This window comes from Betta splendens, chromosome 22, assembly GCF_900634795.4.
Source record: "Betta splendens chromosome 22, fBetSpl5.4, whole genome shotgun sequence".
In the NCBI taxonomy this organism is placed as follows: Eukaryota; Metazoa; Chordata; class Actinopteri; order Anabantiformes; family Osphronemidae; genus Betta; species Betta splendens.
Window position 1 is genome coordinate 16,275,123 of NC_040900.2, and position 20,904 is coordinate 16,296,026.

Sequence of the window (20,904 nt, forward strand, 5' to 3'; positions counted from 1 at the left end):
AAGACAAGACAAGGACACTGCAAGCAAAAGCAGAGTGGGAGCAGAGAGAAAACACGGCTGCACTCCTCAAGAGGCGGAAGTAGAAATTTTTTTAAATTTTAAATTTTTTCAGCTTTACTATCTGACCTGTATACCTGTACATCTGACCTGGGTCAAATACCAAATATAGGCACAGTTCTGAGAACAGGACATAGATCTGATAATGTCAGTTCTACACCGTTTGCTAGGGCACACAGACAATAGTCTGTCTAAACAGTCAAGTAAAAAGTTGAGAAAACGAGTCTAATGGTTAAAGCACACAACTTCCCACCCCCGATTTTTTAAACAAACCGTTTTTGTTAGTTGGTGGTTTAATATAAGAAACCTTTATATACTGAAGCCATGAACTTAAAGGGGTCATGTCATACAAAATCCACTTTTTAGACATTTTGGAGCGTTCCTATGACTTTATGGGTCACATATACACACACTGAGCACGGTAGAAATGCATTTCCTCCTTTTTTCACATTTTGAAAACGTAAATTTTCTCATCCAATGGATAGAGACCTCGTCCTACTCTGGGACGGTTCCCCAGTTGTCGTCAAATTGGTAGGAAGTTCTCCCTGCAAATCCTGAACCACCACCCCCATAATGATCCTGAACCAAAAATGGACTTCCGCCACCCCCTCCCTCCCTCACTCACCTTGAACAGAGGAGCACGGCAGCGCCCAAGTCCTCCCATAGAAATAGTTCGGTTCTTGGGTGTTTTTACCAACACCAAAATCTCTTCACTTTACCAAGGGTTCAACAAGTGAGGACTTTGTGGGTCATTTTTATTTTAAACGGACCGGTGCCAGAAACACTGCCTCAGGATTTATACGTATGTGCATTTCAAACGAGGGTGCGTACAATGCTTTAGATTTAAGACACTCATGAGGTTAATGTACTCTTTGTCTCTCTCTCTCTCTCTCTCTCTCTGTCTCTCTCTCTCTGTCTCTCTCTCTGTCTACCACTCTATTCTCACCCTCCGCGGGTGGTCTCATCCACTTTCCAAGCTCGGGTCCTCTACCAGAGGCCAGGGAGCTTGAGGGTTCTGCGCAGTATCCTTGCTGTTCCTAGGACTGCACTTTTCTGGACTGAGATTTCGGATGTTTTTCCAGGAATCTGTTGTAGCCACTCCTCCAGTTTGGGGGTCACAGCCCCCAGTGCTCCGATCACCACAGGTACCACTGTGGCCTTCACCTTCCAAGCCTTCTCCAGTTCTTCTCTGAGCCCTTGGTATTTCTCTAGTTTCTCATGTTCCTTTTTCCTGATGTTGCCATCGCTTGGTATTGCCACATCCACCACTACGGCTTTCCTCTGCTCTTTATCCACCACCACAATGTCTGGTTGGTTCGCCATTACCATTTTGTCAGTCTGTATCTGGAAGTCCCACAGGATCTTGGCTCGCTCGTTCTCTACCACCTTGGGAGGTGTTTCCCATTTTGACCTTGGGGTTTCCAGTCCATACTCTGCGCAGATGTTCCTGTATACTATGCCAGCCACTTGGTTATGGCATTCCGTGTATGCTTTTCCTGCCAGCATCTTACACCCTGCAGTTATGTGCTGGACTGTCTCAGGGGCCTCTTTGCACAGTCTACACCTTGGGTCTTGTCTGGTGTGGTAGATCTGGGCCTCTATGGCTCTGGTGCTCAGGGCCTGCTCCTGTGTGGCCAGGATGAGTGCCTCTGTGCTGTCCTTCAGCCCAGCCCTTTCAAGCCATTGGTAGGATTTGTTGAGATCAGCCACTTCAGCTATGTTCCGGTGGTACATCCCGTGTAAGGGCTTGTCCTCCCATGATGGTCCCTCTTCCAGCATCTCATCCTCTGTTCTCCACTGCCTGAGACATTCACTCAGCACGTCATCTGTCGGGGCCTTATCCTTGATGTACTTATGGATCTTGCATGTTTCATCCCGGATAGTGGCTCTCACGCTCACTAGTCCTCGGCCTCCTTCCTTGCGGCTAGCGTACAGTCTCAGGGTGCTGGATTTGGGGTGGAACCCTCCATGCATGGTGAGGAGCTTTCGTGTCTTAACATCTGTGGTCTGTATCTCTTCCTTTGGCCACCTTATTATTCCTGCAGGGTATCTGATCACTGGCAGGGCGTAGCTGTTTATTGCCCGGGATTTGTTCTTGCTATTGAGCTGCTTCTTAGGACTTGCCTTACTCGTTGGAGGTATTTGGCTGTTGTCGCATTCCTTGTTGCCTGGTCAAGGTTGCCCTTTGCCTGTGGTATTCCAAGGTACTTGTAATTGTCCTCAATGTCTGTTATTGTTCCTTCTGGGACTGAGACCCCTTCTGTGTGGATTACCTTGCCTGTCTTTGTCACCATCCTCCCACATTTCTCGAGCCCGAATGACATCCCGATGTCCGAGCTGTAGATCCTGGTAGTGTGGATCAGCGAGTCGATGTCTCGCTCACTCTTGGCGTACAGCTTGATGTCATCAATGTAGAGGAGGTGACTTATGGTGGCCCCGTTCCATAGTCGGTATCCATAGCCAGTCTTGTTTATTATTTGGCTGAGGGGATTCAGACCTATGCAGAAAAGCAGTGGGGACAGTGCATCTCCTTGGTATATGCCACATTTGATGGATACTTAGGAAAGTGGCTTCCCATTGGCTTCAAGGGTGGTTCTCCACAACCTCATCGAGTTTGCAATGAAGGCCCTTAGAGTTCTGTTGATGTTGTACAGCTCCAAGCATTCAGTGATCCATGTGTGTGGCATTGAGTCATAGGCTTTCTTGTAGTCGATCCAGGCTGTGCACAGGTTGGTGTGTCGCATTCTGCAGTCTTGGGCGACTGTTCTGTCAAGCAGGAGTTGGTTTTTGGCTCCTCTGGTATCCTTACCAATGCCCTTCTGTGCTTCGCTCATGTATTGAGCCATGTGCCCACTTATCTTAGCTGCGATGATGCCTGACATGAGCTTCCATGTTGTGGAGAAGCAGGTTATTGGCCGTAGTTGGCTGGGACTGTACCTTTTGAGGCATCCTTTATTATCAGGATCGTTTGCTCTTCGGTTAGCCATTCAGTGTGGGTTCCATCCCTTAGCAGCTGGTTCATTTGTGCTGCCCGGCGCTCATGGATTGCAGAGAGCTTCTTTAGCCAGTAGGCATGGATCATGTCAGGGCCGGGTGCTGTCCAGTTTTTCATACCTGAGACTCTCTGTTGGATGTCTGCCACTGTGATAGTCACTGGATTCTGTTCTGGGAGGTTGCTGTGGTCTTCCCTCAGATCCACCTGCTACTGTGCATCACTGTTGTGTGACGCCTCCCTTTCCCATATACCTTTCCAGTACTTTTTAGTTTCCAGCCTTGGTGGGTCTGCTCTGCTGTTATTACCCTGCCATTGAGAGTACACTGTCACAGGTTGTGTTGCGAACAGCCGGTTTATTCGTCTGGCTTTGTTGTCTCTGGTGTATCTCTTTAGGCGGCTGGCCAAGGCTTGTAGCCTTTGCTTGGCAGTTTTGAGTGCTTCAGGTATGGGCATCTGGCTGTACCTCTTAGGCATCGGTCTTTTCATTGCACCTCTCTGGGCCTCTGTGTGCGGAGAATGTGCCTCGCACATTCTCCGCACATTCTTTTCATGTAACCCCTCTGACTAGAATTACTTGAGTAGTAGCATTCCAACAGAGCCTTGTTCTCGCATCTTAGCCATTTCTTTCTTGTTCCAGTAGCCCACTTCTCGCCAAGGTGCTCTGGTTCCCCAACACCTGATGCAGACCTTGTTAGACCGAGCGACGTCTGAGCCGGTATCTCATGTGGTTCCTTGTCTCTCATCATTATGAGGTAGGCGTTAGCTTGAAGGGTCTTGCCCAAGGACCCACACTGGATGCTTATTCAGTCTAATGAGGATTCGAACCGGGAACCACCCGTATACAAGTCCTGCGACTTTGTTTTTTATATGTGTATATATGTAAAATTGGAAGCTGAACGGTGCGAGCTCCCACGTGCAGCGTTCGATTTGTGGCAGACAAGCTACTGTAACCCTAACTTCTCGCTGTTGGTAAGGGCAACAATTTTCTTTACCTGGTATTCTTCATTAATGCACCACACAGCAAGACAGCACGGCACATGTACACTTTTTACTTCATGCCGCACTTATCCAACGCGCGTCACCTTTTTCCTGGCCCCCGTCAACAAGGGCAGGTAGGGACTAATGTTAATTACAAATAAAACCACAGTAGCTGAAATGCCACGTTTCCCAAACATAAAATAAAAAAAATAAAAAGGTATACTAACTAAGGTTACACTATTACAATTTAAAAAAGTGAATAAGGATGATCTAGACCAGAGATCGGCCACCGGTAACACCCACGTTTTCAATGAAAAAAACAAACACTGGGAGCCGCGGAGGGCGGCAATATTATATTATTTGAGAACATTCAACATTTGTTTTTTAAACCAAAGAAGACATAAAAGTTAGGGCTCAGGGGTTTAACATTTTATTTTTTATTGACAGAAGATCGTAGCAATTAACAGCATACCTATTTAGTCCTCGTTCTCTTGTATATGGAATACGAGCAATGATCAAACGTAAGCGTCATGTAAAACTATAAAAACTGTTCAGATCGTTTACAGACGATAAAACACTGTCAAGGCATCGACAAGGACAGCTAACTCGCTTTTCCCTGCTTCAAACAGCTACTGAGAGCAACCCGTGCGGCATCAACTGTCAATCTGGAATTCATTGGTTCAGACGCTTTAAGGTGTGTGAGCTAGGGATGAGACATCAGCAGCAACTGAAGAGCGACTGAATAGAGTTGATGTTCTCCCTGCTGACAGGCGCATTCATTTGATAATGCACGTACCTTGGCTGACAGTACAGTTGAAAAACACACTGAATCTTTATCAAACCGTCCCTGAATAACATCTATGAACTGCAGTTTCTTCCTTGATTATCCATGATTATTATGGAAGAAGTGCAAATCATCGCCAGTCCAAATTGTGCAATTAATTTTGTGTTTACAATAAAGGTAATAAATAATAATAGTATTTTCATTTTAAAATGCACTGCATATTTTAAACGAATGTCGAAGTGCTACAAATAAATTAGACCAGAAAGCTACAATAAATACATACGTTTACTCTTGCACAGTAAACATGTAGAACAAACTACTGGCTACATTAATGAATCTTAGACCTGCAGCTGATCATGCGCCCGATGCTGCCCAGTCTCCTACGGAGCTTTGTCCCGGAGCTGAGGTATTTCTCACCTGCTGATCGAGTAATAGCAACACATTAGCATGTCTATGCGCCTCTATGAAGTACAGGGGGAGGGATGTGAAGTTTGCCTTTGTGACTGTGAGCAAACATGAGACAAACAACAGCTTGGTCAAACTCAGATCCAAGTCATCTGAGTACAAAACACATCACATATCATTCGATCTCATGTTTCATTCGAGCGGCAGTCTGGAGCTCTCTGCTAAGACTGCTGCCCCGCGACCCATCCACGGATGAGCTTCGATTAAAAATTAAAAGCAGAAGTTTTTTGTTTTTTGTTTTTCTCTAAATAAAAAAAACATATTAACTCCAATTCAATGTCTTTTTGTAAAAAACAAATATTTTTGCCTGGTTTATTGGTTTGTAAGGCAGTGCTTTGATTAAAATACGTCTGTCGCTCATCGGAAGAGAAACGAAAACGCCGGTGAAAGTGGCTGGATGGACGGATGGGAAATGAAAATGTTGAAACGTACACGGGCGGAATATGTGATCTCAGCCACTCAGTTACAATGACACGCACAGTCAAAGCAAGTCAAACTGCAGTTCTGCAGACACAGAGTAAACACGTAGGAACAAACATGTTGCTGTAATGCGTCGCTGTTGATCTGCTGATTTCTGGCGTCCTGTCAAAATTACGATCGACAACGGCTGTAGAACAAATTCCTATGATTATTAGGGTCATTTACGTAAAGTCTACGACAATTGGAAAACATTCATTAACAAGTTGTGGAAGTTTAAAACTCAATAAGTGGCTGTAGTCACAGATGGACTGCGCTCAACGTCTTTACTTGGCCATGTGCATTCAAATTATATTAATTAAACCGCGACCCATAATCATGGAATTATGTGAAGCCAATATGTTGTATCAGTTGTCAGAGTGGTGGGTGTGTACATATTTTTAAGAGACGCCTGCTATTTAAAGTCGCAAAAACACTGAGGAGAATGAAAACAAGAACGTGTTGCTGCTGTGGCGCTGCCTGTTTTAAACCACACAGAATAATTATAACTTTGCAGTGAACAGAAAACAGCTAAGCCATCAACAAGTTGTTGCCCTTCACACTCCCCACGTATGAGCACACAACAGATACTTAATAGTAAAAACTTAATAGTAAAATAGGTCTGTTGTAGCACTTCTAAGCGACCACCTTTTTACCGCAGTACGTGCGCGTCGCCAGCGCGCCACGGGTGCATCCCCGGCTAAGGATTTTTAATCCTGCGGCCAACTGAAAAAAATTAGGGTGCTAGTCTCGTGTTAACCACCAGGTGGTGCAAAGATGTGAGGTCCAACTGTTCATTTCTATCTTTGTCTGCACATTGAGCACAAAAAACGATGTCATGGTATTGTATCATTAAATGTAGAGTAGTTAATTTTGAAATATTATAGATTGTTATGCGTCTTTGCTCACTAGTGCGCTAGTGTTTTTACAGTTTCCAGGCCAGCCGAGAGACACAGTCCCTCCTCCAGCCAATCCAATAGAATAATATAAGTATAATAACATAAAATAGGAATCTATATTTATTCATCAATCTGTGTTATAAATGTATTTTATGTGTATATCTGTACTCGTCTTCTGGTTTGTTGATCATATGGAAAAAATACAAAACAAACTTCGTTTCAGCTCGTAATATTAATTAACGGAATTCAAGTGTTGTTGTTTTTTGGACACAACGCACGGAGTTGGATTTAAAGCTGATTTTTTGTTTTGAGAAAAACGCAGAGAACGAAAAACTAAGTCGTTGTCTTGTTAGAGCAGCTTTTAAGTTCAACCAAACTCTTTATTTACTCAGACCGCAATGACCTATAGTTTGCTCTGACTCTGAATGAAACGTAAGAGCCCGAATGACAGATGATGTGTCCAGGTAGAGCTTAACCGGAAATGTATGCTTGTCAAATGCAGGCAACAAGAGAATCGGGGAAGTGGCGTCACCATCTGAAGCAGACAGTGATGTGACGTTCCAACGATGGTGCTGAGGAGCCGCTTATTCATAGGCAGATGACTGGGATCAAGTTGTCAATACGCGCTAGTGTTTGTTGTCAATTGCTGATGTCGCTGCTGTCTTTATACAGTATGTCCTCGTGTTTAAGTGTCGGGTCCGTGTACGTTTTAACGGTTTGATTTTCCCCTCCAGAATAAAATCTGGGAAGACGAGAAAACACGTTGTTTTAGAACATAATAAACCCGGAGGACCTGTTAATGTGTCTGAACAGGCTCCCAGTAAGTCCAGTTACTTCGTATTGTAATGAGAACCCCCACCATCTCATTTAAAAAGGACAAACGGCATTTATTCAAAGCAGCGTGTTAAAAAAGAATAAACAAGCTGAAAACGGTGTTTTCAAAACCAGACACATTATTGGATTTAAAGCCCTTTCCCGTTTTCTCGTTTCGGGGAAAAACGTATCGACTGTGGCATTGGAGCATTTTGCCAGAATGAGCTTTGCCAAGATAGGACACTTAGTTTCCAAACCGCGACCTAAGCGTCCCCTCAAACTCCACGTTTGGGGAATGATTTCTAGGTGGGGACCAGGACCGATGATTATTTTCGAGGGGATTATGGATAGACAGTTTTTCGTGGAGTCCATAATCAAACGCACAGTGGGGCCATATATTAGAAAGTATATTGAAACACGGCATCGGTTTTTCCAGGACAATGACCCCAAACACGTCGCTGCAAGAGCCTGTCTGGAGGCGGAATGAATCAGCTGAGTGCGCACACCGACGGAGTCCCCTGATCTGTTCTCCTACTAATTAAACAACATCTGGCTTCTAAAACCAATGGTCTTTTTTCTTATACTCCTGACATTAAAAACCTTTCACTTCACTGCTTTTAAACGCAGTTCTTCACATAAAATGTGTAAGAGGATATTATTTAATATAAATAAATACATTGTATTAAATCTTTCTCTATGGCGCGTCAGAACGTCAGGACTCAGCAGATCAACAACGCATTAATGCAGCAGCTGGTTTGTTTTACATGTGCTTATTATGCACGATAAATGTTAACGTTTTTCACTGAATGAAAACGATAATAACTCCTGCTCTGCAGCATAAACCACTTTGACCACTTTTAAGTTGGTCAAGTTAAACAGTTAAAGCAGTAAGACATAGTCAATGTGTCTTTTAAACGGAAGCTGCATTATTATACTTTACCGTAATGACATTTACCACAATATCTGCAGAAAAACACAGGCAACACAGTGGATTTGGAACTCGCTTCGCGCGAGTTACGGCGTCTGATGTTGATTCAGTTGCAAAGCAAACTTCACATCCCATCCCCTACTACGTATTGGCACAGAGACATTAACATATTGTCTCCACTCGGTCAATAGGTGTAAAATACTTTAGCACCGAGACAAAGAAAAACTACATGGGAGATCGGGCAGCGTGATCAGCTGCACCTACGTAGCTGTGAGACGCCAAAACCTTTCATTTGACTTTTTTAAATGCTCTTCTTATGGTATTTCACACAAGTCTGGCAGACTACCACTGCTAACTTGTAGAGAATATCATATAATAAAAATAAATAAATTGTAATAAACTCTCCATCCACGTCCCAGAGCAGGGACACTAGGGGAAGGGGAAACACACATCAACACGCAGGACAAAGATCTGCGTTTCTCTGCTGCTACAGCCTCGGCTGCGTTGGGTTGTTAGTGTCCCTTTCACCTGTACCATATGAAATGTGTTCCTACAAAGTTGATCAGCCGCTTTCAGAATCAGAATCGTTTTTATTCCCTAGGTTTGAACAGGGCAAACATTATTTTTATTTACAAAAAAACTTAAAACGTTTACATGTGATTTGCCCGCTTTGATGTAGACAAAACTATTCAAAGCATTTTACTTTACATTCTGTTTATTTGGTTATTACCACTTTCATCTGTGTCTGATAAATAAAAGTGGGCGGGGCTATCAGCCCCGTAGCAAAGGTAAGCGCTGACTGTGGGGGTGGGCGCATCAACATACAGGACAAAGACCTGTGTTCCTCTGCTACAGCCTCCTCTTTCAGCCTGTTGTATTGCAAATGCTGCACTGAGCTCTCTTTTACTTTGATGAGCTTTGTGTCTACATGAAAGCGGGCAGAACAACGTCCATGCGTGTGTCACGCTGAAAGCAGCTGGTGAACCTCTTGGGAACATGGCTGTAGCTCTGCAATGACTTTATGTGGTACAGGTGAAAGGGAAAATAACGAAATAAACGGAAATATAAAACAGAAACGCTTTCAAGCGTTTTCTGTTTCTGTTTTTTATTTTTATTGCACATTTATTAAAACTGTACAGTCGTTTTTTCGTAATTTTTGGTGACGTTACAGTGCAAACCGTATGGGATTTTTTTTTTTTAAATAAAAATAAACCTGGGGAATAAAAACGATTCTGAAAGCAGCTGATCAACTTTGTAGGAACACATTTCATATGGTACAGGTGAAAGGGAGACTAACAACCCAACGCAGCCGAGGCTGTAGCAGGCAGAGAAACGCAGATCTTGGTCCTGCGTGTTGATGCATGTTTCCCCTTCCCCCAGTGTCCCTGCTCTGGGACATGGATGGCCCCGCCCACTTTCATTCACCAGACGGACATGAAAGAGGAAATAATAAAATAAACAGCTGGTTAACTTCGTAGGAACACGGCTGTAGCTCTGCAATGACTTTATGTGGTACAGGTGAAAGGAGTAATAACGAAATAAACGGAATATAAAACGGAAGCGTTTTCTGTTCACCCAAACTAGATGGGTGTGCTGTCATCTTTTTCTTAATTTTTGCATTTGCATGTTGTTGTATATGAATAACGAAATTAACAAAATCTATGTTTGAAAAAACTGTGAAGAGTTCCGTGTTTACATGAAAGAGGGCAGAACAACGTCCGCTATGACTCACTGCCGAAAGCGGCTGGTGAACCTCTTGGGAACATGGCTGTAGCTCTGCTAAATAATACAGGCAGCCAGCCCTATTAATCATTTGTTATTATCTTGTATGCCAAAATATAAAAATGTTCAGTAATTACCACTTCTGCTGCCACCGGGATTCAAACCCGGGGTAAAAAATTGACACATCAAGGCTGTTAAACAATAAACAAACACCTATAGGCCAAATAGACGTAACACAGCATGTTACATGCAAAGAATGTGCGGCGAATGGGAACAGAGAAACCCACATTCAAGACTGACGGCGAGTCTTGAATGTGAGTCAGCGAGTCAGTGTTCCAACATCCACAAACGGCAACCGCTATCACGAGGTGCAACACAAATGCTACGGCAAGGGGGAGCTAGGACGCCAGGTCAGAGGGGAGATTTTACCATCTCCCCAACCGGAAATTGGGTACGAAGCCCCAATGATCAGAGACACAGACACGTCAGGGACACAGACACGCTGAGCGAGGCAGCGACTGACCTGAAAGATAAGATCATGGCGAGATTGAACAGGCAACCTCGAAGCCAACTACAACGGCTAAGTGAAGGGCGAATGATCCTGATAATGAAGGATTCCTCAAAGGGTACAGTCCCATCCAACTACCGGCCAACAACCTGTCTCTCCACAACATGGAAGCTCATGTCAGGCATTACGGCAGATAAGAGGGTTAATACATGAGCAAAGCACAGAAGGGCATTGGTAAGGATACCAGAGGAGCCAAACACCAACTCCTGGTAGACAGAACAGTTGCCCAGGACTGCAGAGTGCGATACACCAACCTGTGCACAGCCTGGATCGACTACAAGAAAGCCTATGACTCAATGCCACACACATGGATTACTGAATGCTTGGAGCTGTACAACATCAATAGAACTCTAAGGGCCTTCATTGAAAACTCTATGAGGTTGTGGAAAACCACCCTTGAAGCCAATGGGAAGCCACTGGCCCAAGTATCCATCAAATGTGGCATATACCAAGGAGATGCACTGTCCCCACTTCTTTTCTGCATAGGTCTGAACCCCCTCAGCCAAATAATAAACAAGACTGGCTATGGATACCAACTCCGGAACGAGGCCACCATAAGTCACCTCCTCTACATGGATGACATCAAGCTGTACACCAAGAGTGAGCGAGACATCGACTCACTGATCCACACCACCAGGATCTACAGCTCGGACAGTGGGATGTCATTCGGGCTCGAGAAATGTGGGAGGATGGTGACAAAGAGAGGCAAGGTAATCCACACAGAAGGGGTCTCACTCCCAGAAGGAACAATAGCAGACATTGAGGACAGTTACAAATACCTTGGAATACCACAGGCGAACGGCAACCTTGAACAGGCAACAAGGAATGCGGCAACAGCCAAATACCTCCAACGAGTAAGGCATGTCCTAAGAAGCCAGCTTAATGGCAAAAACAAATCCCGGGCAATAAACAGCTATGCCCTGCCAGTGATCAGATACCCTGCAGGAATAATAAGGTGGCCAAAGGAAGAGATACAGACCACAGATGTTAAGACACGAAAGCTTTTCTTCATGCATGGAGGGTTCCACCCCAAATCCAGCACCCTAAGACTGTACGCTAGCCGCAAGGAAGGAGGCCGAGGACTAGTGAGCGTGAGAGCCACTATCCAGGATGAAACATCCAAGATCCATAAGAACATCAAGGATAAGGCCCCGACAGATGACGTGCTGAGTGAATGTCTCAGGCAGTGGAGAACAAAGGATGAGATGCTGGAAGAGGGACCATCATGGGAGGACAAGCCCTTACACGGGATGTACCACCGGAACATAACTGAAGTGGCTGATCTCAACAAATCTCACCAATGGCTTGAAAGGGTTGGGCTGAAGGACAGCACAGAGGCACTCATCCTGGCTGCACAGGAGCAGGCCTCTCTCCATTGCTCGTAGGTGTGAGTGTGTATGTAAATGGTTGTTTGTCTCTGTGTTGCCCTGTGATGGGCTGGCGACCTGTCTCGCCCATAGGCTCCAACACCCCCGCGACCCTGCATATGGGATTAATTGGTTTAAGTGCGTAATTGAGACTACTTTACAGTTCAGCAAAAAATCACACACATTTCCTTACACATTTTTACTGGGCTTAATGTTAAATAAGGGCTCTGTTCCATGGTCAGTGGGGGTAAAACTCAGGGAAAAGCACTGCAGAGGACGCACAAGAGAATACACTGGCACAGACGCTGGGAAACACACACTTGAGGAAAAATTAGAGACACAAGGAGATGAAGAACAGCAAGGCAAGCAACAGGACAGCAAATGAGCGGAGAGGATTTGTTCTATGCAATCAAACGGCAGATGCCAGTTACTATTACAAGCCATAATTGGGGAGTGTAGACAGCACACCTTTTCAAAAAAAAAGGGTCGAAGGCCAGTGACTCACTGAAAACGGCTTTGCGACTCACTTGTGAGTCCTGACCAACCAGTAGAGAATTAATGTTCTAGAGCACCGTTTGCCTTTACTGATGCGGCTCTCCTGGTATTGGCTGAATTCTTCTATAAAGTGAAGTCTATTATTTCGTCAGCCAGCTATAAAAATTAGCCAAGGACACAGCTTCTGCAGAAGACTTTGTTGTGCTCTCTGACGCAGACTTGAAGCTCTGGAGCCATCAGATCCTCAAATACTGCTCTATAATAACAATCTCACTAATTGCTAAACTAAATGTCCAGCCACTAGCAGGCTATTGACTTGGCCTGCTGTTCTTTAAAAATTTATCAAAATTTGTTCAACATCATCACTGCCTGTCAATTTCTCAAGCCTGCATTCCTGAAAAAACTGAACCGATGTAAAGTTAATCCCACTTTACTGTATGAATTTGACTGGGGTCAAGAGTCTTAGGAATGCTCAGGTTCTGAAGTGTTCAAATCCACATGGCTTGGCTCAGATCCTGTTATATTCTGGACTTCCACATCCAGTGGTATAAGTGCAAACTTATGTTCAACAGCCTTGAACTGCTTAGCTTCTTGTTTAAATTGCTCTTTTAGCATCTGTTGGTTTGCCAGGTGTGAATGTAGACTGTTGGCCATGTCTGAAATCTATTTATATGTCCACCTGGCCACCAGCCACCTCGGGGTAATTGTAATTTTTAAAATTACTAATGCAATTCAACCACTGACCAGAATAATGTGCTCTGATGCTCAGAGTGAGCAAATGAGTTTAAGTCTGAAAAAATATCCTTCATTATGTTAATTTGCCCATTATTCAAGCCACTTTTCCCAATAAAGGGAAGATTTGTTGGAGCTAATTCCCAGCTGTCTATGGATGAATTCTAGGAAACCCCTGAACAGGTTGCCAGTCCATCACAGGGCCAACACAATGGAAGCAGACACCTATACACACTCACATCTGAAAGCATATATTAAAATGATGGGAGGGAGCTAAACTAACATATCAATGTGGATAACATGCAGGCTTTACGCAGAAAGGGATCAGGATTCTCTGTCTGAGACAACAGTGCTAGAGGAGGAAGAATGGCAGAAACCTCATGTTTAAATTATTTTTATATGTTGTTAGTGAAGCCATCAAAAATTGCCAATCCAAATACAAATCTGTATTTTCCTTTTAAGGACATGCTAAACACTAACCGAGAAACCATTAACATAAAATATACAATAACATCTCTTGTTCCCTGGCCAAAACATATGTTTGTATGTTGTTGAATAAATATGTAAAGGTACAAAGGTACAAATGTAATATTTGCATTTGAATTAAAAATCACAGTTGCATTTAAATATGCATTTGTCATTTCAAGAACATTAAAAGTCCTGAACCAAGACCTGAAAATAGAACTGGTAATGAAACAGGAGATAAACAGGAGAATTATTTTCATGGTGAAGGTTCAGGTCATAAAAATTTCCCGGAAGTAGGCATAGTTGAAGGAAGGTACTACTTACAACTAATACATCACTGCGCTTACACAGTGCGTATGGACTTGTGTAAGGCAAAGAAATTGAATATTCCACATATTTTGTTAACCCACTGCCAGAATTATTAAATCAATATATAAATAAATATCAAAAAATAAATAAATACAAAATCTATTCCAGTTGTGGACAGAGTAATCTAAACGTAGGTAGAGAATGACTCTTTGAACTTCTGTGTTATGACCCAAGACATAAATTTTTTGGGTCAGAAGGCTTTGCAGCAAAGATGAAAGAGACAAATTTTCCTCATCATATCGTTTGCATGCATTAGCAATGCTTTCATGGCTAATTAGTTCAGCTGTTCAAAGAAGCCTTTTGACGGTTGAGAAATCATTCCTAGCCTCACCATCTCCTCCTGCATCATTTCAGTGTTTATCTTTAAGCACCTTCTCTTTCATCATTGCTGCTGCCACCTGCTCTATTTTACCCAGATCAATAGAAGAGCAAGAACCTTATCAACATGGCCTCAGCAATAAAATGGCATTAATCAATCCAGACTAGCGAACTCAGTGGAATCCTGCTAATGTGTTGTCATTCTGCCTCAAATCAGCATCCCAATTTGGTTTTCTTACCGGCATCTCTGCTCCTGTTGTTTTTCTCTGTCTCTCTTTGTCTCTGTCGTTTTTCCCTTTTTCTGTCACTTGTCTCTCGAGCTCTCGCTATCTCTCTACTCTTCCCTCTCTTCCTCCCTCTGCTGTGAATCATGCCTTCTGTCAGAGGAAGGAATTTTTGACAAGCGTGTTCTTTGCCAACCAACACACCAACGCAAACCCTCCTCCTCCTCCTCTCTCTTTCACTTGCTCTCCCTTACAGCTTTTTCCTGCTCAGTTCAGCCTCCTTCTACCTCTCACTCCCTCACTTCACACAGCTTCAGGGCTTTAAGAGCTTTGGAGCTGTAAAGAGACCAACTTCTCCTCTCCATCTGCCTCCTTTTTCTCTATTTCTCCAGCTCATCTATCTTTTTCATCTCGCTTTTAATATCTCTTTGCGTTATTAGATTTTTATGTTTTTCTACCCTCGTTCTCATCCCTTTCTACATTTAGTTTGACTTGAGTGGGTTACCCATGGAAAATCATGACCGTCAGACATTAGAAATTAGGTTAAAAAAAATATTAACGACTGTCTGTCTGTCTGTCTGTCTGTCTATCTATCTATCTCCCACACAACCTTTTCATCACTGGCTCTCTATCCCTTTTGTAGCCCTCACAGTTCGCCCTCTACCTCCCACTCTTCACCTCAGCGTTAATGCAACACGCATCACTGTGGAGGTGGCAGAAACAGTGAGAGTAACCGAGAATGCCAGAGCAAGAATGGATACTCACATACTCTGCTGTACAGCACAATTTAAAAGCATCGTCATCAGGACCACCATTTTACCACATAAAGCAGTCAGTCTTTTATCATTAGGAAATTTTAAAGCAATGAACAGAAGGAACATTATTCTGCAGACTAAATGACAGCTGAAAAAAAACAAAAACCATCCAGCAAGAGAATATACTGTACAGACATCTTTCCTCTTCATCAGAAAATTTATTGTGTAAATTGTTTTCTCATCAGTAACTCACTAAGCATGTAAATAAAATCATGCCCCTAAGTGGCTATTCTTTCTGGAAACCGCATTTCATTGCATTGTAGTCGTACTGTAATGTAATGACAAGTTAAATCTAATCTAATCTAATATGATTCTCTAGAAATTGCACCATTATTATATGGTGGTATATGAAACAGGCAAAGCAGCACTAAAAGGCAAAATAAGATCCCACTTAATCCATTAGAGAAAGTCTTTAACAAACCTATATTGTAAAAAAATCGCATGATAAAACATTAGACACATATCTACAAAATCAAATATACACAGAAATCAACAACATAGATATGAACATCTCCACCCACCCTTCCAGCTACAATAGTTCACACTTTCACTTATCAACAAATCTCATACATATATTATCCATCCATTATTATCCATTATATCCATCATATACACACACACACACACACACACACACTCTATTCTCACCCTCCGCAGGTGGTCTCATCCCCTTTCCAAGCTCGGGTCCTCTACCAGAGGCCAGGGAGCTTGAGGGTTCTGCGCAGTATCCTTGCTGTTCCTAGGATTGCACTTTTCTGGACTGAGATTTCGGATGTTTTTCCAGGGATCTGTCGTAGCCACTCCTCCAGTTTGGGGGTCACAGCCCCTAGTGCTCCGATCACCACAGGCACCACTGTGGTCTTCACCTTCCAAGCCTTCTCCAGTTCTTCTCTGAGCCCTTGGTATTTCTCTAGTTTCTCATGTTCCTTTTTCCTGATGTTGCCATCGCTTGGTATTGCCACATCCACCACTACGGCTTTCCTCTGCTCTTTATCCACCACCACAATGTCTGGTTGGTTCGCCATTACCATTCTGTCAGTCTGGATCTGGAAGTCCCACAGGATTTTGGCTCGCTCGTTCTCTACCACCTTGGGAGGTGTTTCCCACTTTGACCTTGGGGTTTCCAGTCCATACTCCGCGCAGATGTTCCTGTATACTATGCCAGCCACTTGGTTATGGCGTTCCATGTATGCTTTGCCTGCCAGCATCTTACACCCTGCAGTTATGTGCTGGACCGTCTCTGGGGCCTCTTTGCACAGTCTACACCTTGGGTCTTGTCTGGTGTGGTAGATCTGGGCCTCTATGGCTCTGGTGCTCAGGGCCTGCTCCTGTGCGGCCAGGATGAGTGCCTCTGTGCTGTCCTTCAGCCCAGCCCTTTCAAGCCATTGGTAGGATTTGTTGAGATCAGCCACTTCAGTTATGTTCCGGTGGTACATCCCGTGCAAGGGCTTGTCCTCCCATGATGGTCCCTCTTCCAGCATCTCATCCTCTGTTCTCCACTGCCTGAGACATTCACTCAGCACGTCATCTGTCGGGGCCTTATCCTTGATGTACTTATGGATCTTGGATGTTTCATCCTGGATAGTGGCTCTCACGCTCACTAGTCCTCGGCCTCCTTCCTTGCGGCTAGCGTACAGTCTCAGGGTGCTGGATTTGGGGTGGAACCCTCCATGCATGGTGAGGAGCTTTCGTGTCTTAACATCTGTGGTCTGTATCTCTTCCTTTGGCCACCTTATTATTCCCGCAGGGTATCTGATCACTGGCAGAGCGTAGCTGTTTATTGCCCGGGATTTGTTCTTGCCATTGAGCTGGCTTCTTAGGACTTGCCTTACTCGTTGGAGGTATTTGGCTGTTGCCGCATTCCTTGTTGCCTGTTCAAGGTTGCCGTTTGCCTGTGGTATTCCAAGGTACTTGTAATTGTCCTCAATGTCTGCTATTGTTCCTTCTGGGACTGAGACCCCTTCTGTGTGGATTACCTTGCCTCTCTTTGTCACCATCCTCCCACATTTCTCGAGCCCGAATGACATCCCGATGTCCGAGCTGTAGATCCTGGTGGTGTGGATCAGTGAGTCGATGTCTCGCTCACTCTTGGCGTACAGCTTGATGTCATCCATGTAGAGGAGGTGACTTATGGTGGCCCCGTTCCGGAGTCGGTATCCATAGCCAGTCTTGTTTATTATTTGGCTGAGGGGGTTCAGACCTATGCAGAACAGCAGTGGGGACAGTGCATCTCCTTGGTATATGCCACATTTGATGGATACTTGGGCAAGTGGCTTCCCATTGGCTTCAAGGGTGGTTCTCCACAACCTCATCGAGTTTGCAATGAAGGCCCTTAGAGTTCTGTTGATGTTGTACAGCTCCAAGCATTCAGTGATCCATGTGTGTGGCATTGAGTCATAGGCTTTCTTGTAGTCGATCCAGGCTGTGCACAGGTTGGTGTGTCGCATTCTGCAGTCTTGGGCGACTGTTCTGTCAACCAGGAGTTGGTGTTTGGCTCCTCTGGTATCCTTACCAATGCTTCGCTCATGTATTGACTCATGTGCCCACTTATCTTAGCTGCGATGATGCCTGACATGAGCTTCCATGTTGTGGAGAGACAGGTTATTGGCCGGTAGTTGGATGGGACTGTGCCCTTTGAGGGATCCTTCATTATCAGGATCGTTCGCCCTTCGGTTAGCCATTCAGGGTGAGTCCCATCCCTTAGCAGCTGGTTCATTTGTGCTGCCAGGCGCTCATGGATTGCAGTGAGCTTCTTTAGCCAGTAGGCGTGGATCATGTCAGGGCCAGGTGCTGTCCAGTTTTTCATACCTGAGACTCTATGTTGGATGTCTGCCACTGTTATAGTCACTGGATTCTGTTCAGGGAGGTTGCTGTGGTTTTTCCTTCAGATCCACCAGCCACTGTCTATCACTGTTGTGTGATGCCTCCCTTTCCCATATACCCTTCCAGTACTGTTCAGTTTCCAGCCTTGGTGGGTCTGCTCTGTTGTTATTACCCTGCCATTGAGAGTACACTTTCGCAGGTTGTGTTGGGAACAGCCGGTTTATTCGTCTGGCTTCGTTATCTCTGGTGTATCTCTTTAGGCGGCTGGCCAAGGCTTGTAGCTTTTGCTTGGCAGTTTCGAGTGCTTCAGGTATGGTCATCTGGCTGTACCTCTTGGGCATCGGTCTTTTCATTGCACCTCTCTGGGCCTCTGTCATTTGGCTCACTTCCCTCCGAGCTGCCTTGATTTTTGCCTCCAACCTTTGTTTCCATGGTGGGTATTGTTTCTCATGGCTCCCATGGTTGCTCTTATGTGAAGCGTATATCAGCTCATTGGTTTCTGTGATTGTTGTGGTAGGGATCGCTCTCAATGCTGCATTCACATCTTGCATGAGACTTTCTGATGGTACTTCACTTAGCCGTTGTAGTGGGGTTCGGGGTTGCCTGTTCAATCTCGCCATGATCTTATCTTTCAGGTCAGTCGCTGCCTCGCTCAGCGTATCTGTGCTCATTGGGGCTTCATACCCAATTTCTGGCTGGGGAGATGGTGAAACCTCCCCTCTGACCTGGCGTCCTGGCTCCCCCTTGCCGTAGCATTTGTGTTGTATCTCGTCAATCTCAAGTCGTGATAGCAGTTGCCGTTTGTGGATGTTGGAACACTGAGCTACTAGTTGCTTCGCCGTCAGCCTTGAATGTGGGTTTCTCCATTCCCATTCACCGCACATTCTTTGCATGTAGGTACTAGGGTTACTTGAGTAGTAGCATTCCAACAGAGCCTTGTTCTCGCATCTCAGCCATTTCTTTCTTGTTCCAGTAGCCCACTTCTCGCCAAGGTGCACTGGTTCCCCAACACCTGACGCAGACCTTGTTAGACCGGGCGACGTCTGAGCCGGTATCTCATGTGATTCATTGTCTCTCATGATATGAGGTAGGCGGTAGCTTGAAGGGTCTTGCCCAAGGACCCACACTGGATGCCTATTCGCCCTAATTCGAACCGGGAACCCCCCGCATGCAAGTCCTGTGACTTTACCGATTGAGCTATCCAGCGAGCTATATATATATATATATATATATATATATATATATATATATATATATATATATATATATATATATATATATATATATATATATATATATATCCTGTGGGACTTCCAGATACGAGAAAGGAAAAAGCCGTAGGGGTGAATGTGGCAATACCAAGCGATGGCAACATCAGGAAAAAGGAACATGAGAAACTACAGAAATACCAAGGGCTCAGTCTCATCTCAGTCCAGAAAAGTGCAGTCCTAGGAACAGCAAGGATACTGCGCAGAACCCTCAAGCTTACTGGACCCGAACTTGGAAAGTGGATGAGACCACCCACGGAGGGTGAGAATAGAGTGGTATATATATATATATATATTTAGTATTGTAGCCAGCCGTGGCGTTTATTTGGTTGTATACAGTAGATGTTCATGGGTGGCTTAGTTTATTGTGCATACAACATGGCAACATGTTAATAAAACTGTGTGATAATGTTATGATAGGATACAGTAAGTCACATCTGTGGAGTTTTGTGTGATTGACAGAGACTAAGTCACACTCCCTATTATTATGCTTGATCGCTGTGTGAGCTCAAGTGGGATTTAGTGTCTGTGTGTATGTGAGACATGAGGACAAGAACAAAGAATATCTGGGTTACAGTAACAATAAACATACACATTTCCATTTCCAAGCCAATAGTGAAATTTCCTCAAAATCAGCCCAGCTGGGTGGATCCACATTTTATTCTAGAGCAGGTAAGACACCATAAAGCTTATTAGCAAAACATTTTTCTGTCTGTTATGCTAATTACAGTGATAGTTTAATTTCCCTCAAAGACTAAGAGCTTTAGCAACATTTTGTGAGAGTCATGCTGAGTTGCTGCATCCATCTTACTCAGATATTACAAAATAATGAGTGTAATCTGAGCAAGGTTCTCACCAAATCTTGCAACCAACTCTTGGTAAACAAATGAGTCACCAAATTCTTAATGTCTGTTTCAACTAAAATACGATTAGCTGCAAACAGAAAGCACATTCAAAAGTAGAGGAATAGTTAGAATGTTAACCGGTTCCTAACTGGCGAGGCTTGATAAGACAGGTGAAGGGTGGAACCCAAATGCAACGACCCAAAACTCAGAGCTGAAATTAACAGTAATTTTATTAAGCATATAACACACAAACATTAACTCACTGCTTGACAGGACTAAAGCTCAAAACATAAAGTCAGAACTAAAAATCACTGCTTAGCAAAAAAACTAACTACAACTAAAGACAGCACTACTACAGGCTAAACTACCAAACTAAACACAAAGACACCATGAAGTACAAACCTTGGCACAGGATGGGAGATAGGACATTAACGAGAACACAAACCCCACATCTTCAGAAAAACTTCTTTGATTACTTCTGACATAATAGTCATGCTTACGACTTGACAAACTCAAAA

At 44.1% G+C, this 20,904-nt stretch overlaps 1 protein-coding gene across 5 annotated transcripts in view; it reads right to left on the reverse strand.

Moving 5' to 3' along the window:
* Positions 1 to 20,904, reverse strand: part of LOC114848352 (uncharacterized) — a 103,491-nt gene that overhangs the window by 74,795 nt on the left and 7,792 nt on the right. For 2 of the 5 annotated variants that reach the window (XM_029138779.3, XM_029138780.3), the window contains exon 1: positions 14,651 to 15,551. The exons of 1 other annotated variant lie outside the window; for it this stretch is intronic. The gene's annotated coding sequence lies outside the window, so the exon portion shown is untranslated. Of the gene's footprint in view, positions 1 to 14,650; positions 15,553 to 20,904 lie in introns of those variants that run through there. 2 more of the 5 variants (XM_029138775.3, XM_029138778.3) reach the window with 2 other exon arrangements.